The sequence below is a fragment of the Tachypleus tridentatus genome, chromosome 2 (genome assembly GCF_004210375.1).
Source record: "Tachypleus tridentatus isolate NWPU-2018 chromosome 2, ASM421037v1, whole genome shotgun sequence".
Classification (NCBI taxonomy): Eukaryota; Metazoa; Arthropoda; class Merostomata; order Xiphosura; family Limulidae; genus Tachypleus; species Tachypleus tridentatus.
The window spans coordinates 100,978,810-100,980,264 of NC_134826.1; positions in this window are offsets into that span (position 1 = coordinate 100,978,810).

Below are 1,455 nucleotides of genomic sequence, written 5' to 3' on the forward strand. Positions count from 1 at the left end.
AAGGAGGAAGATGGTCAATCCCAAGTCTGTGTGAGAACTTAAGTTGGTTGGTTCATTCAATATTAAGATCCAGTCCAGTGGTACCAACATTCACGTGAGGGTATGATGATGACATCTCATTCAGTGGGTGAACTGCATTGAGATCTCTCACTTCGTGGTATGTGTTACTCATTCTAGAGGATGGCATACTTTATACATTGGCATAACACCACCACCTTATTCTGAATTGAATGGTTATAGCTATGTGAAACCCATTCAAACAAGAGATGAGCAGACATCCTCTTTAACTTACCCGTATCATCCATGGATGGTGTGGTGCGAAATGGGTCTATCTATAAAGCAAATATCACGAGTTTATTAGCCATCCAATCACCTTGTGAAACAATTCATCTCGAACATGAGTGGGTGGAACCATGGAAAGAGTATAGAAATCAACATGGGGTACGATGCAAATTGGTTTGTGTATGTAAAGAATGTCTGGTTAGGCATCATTCATCTCAGGACAGGATCCAAAGGACAAAATTCAATCAAATGTCTTCTGAAAGAAAATAAAACGTTAATAAAGACTTATATAGTGTTATAGGAGCTCCATGGTCATAAGAAATATCCCAAGGAAACAGAAAATACAATGTGATGTAAGTAATTGGAGATGAAAGTATGAGGGGTGGTTCGCATGCTCTACTACAGAATCTCCTCCAAAGACCAACAAAGAAGAGGAGCGAGGGAAAAGGTAAGTTACCAGATTTTACGGGAGGTAACATAGAACAAAGCACGTTTGTAAGGGGATAAAGAAGAACAAGCTAATTGGATTAAACGATAAACCTAATTAGTAAGGGTAAAGGGAGAAAGAACCCAAGAGGAAAAGGGTCGCCACTTGATAAAGAGACGGAAATGTGAAACCCTGCAAGAAGCCGTATGAAAAGTATAATAATGCATGTATAGAAGTCTATCCAGATCAGAACGATGGTAGAAATGAGAAACAGAAGGAAGGAAAGTGAGTGAAAAGGAAGAGTTACTCTAGCGAGCTGCCGAGGTTTGGGAAGAAAGGAACAATTCAAGTAAAGGAGAAGAGAGGTTTAGTGGTAAAGTGTGTGAGGGACATCAATAATGAACAGATCTATCTAACACTACCCACAAGCCAAGAGGAGAAGGGAATATGCCTTAAGGGATAGGTGGAACAAAGAAAACGAGGCAGTGAGCTCAAATAGAAGTAACGTAAGGGAATGGGGTGCCACATTAATGTTCCAATCCAATTCTGGACACCTAGGCAGTCAATGTATTCAAAAAGAATAGATCAAAAAGAATAGGACAGGGAAAGAGAGACCCAGTGGTAGCTAGAAAAATGGAAAGTATAAGATAGGCCTGCCTGATAATCAGAGATACCACAGGCCCCTTGACTAAAAGCCATGTAAGAAACTCAAAGATGTCTTACACCAAGGTCTACGCGCAAAAAAC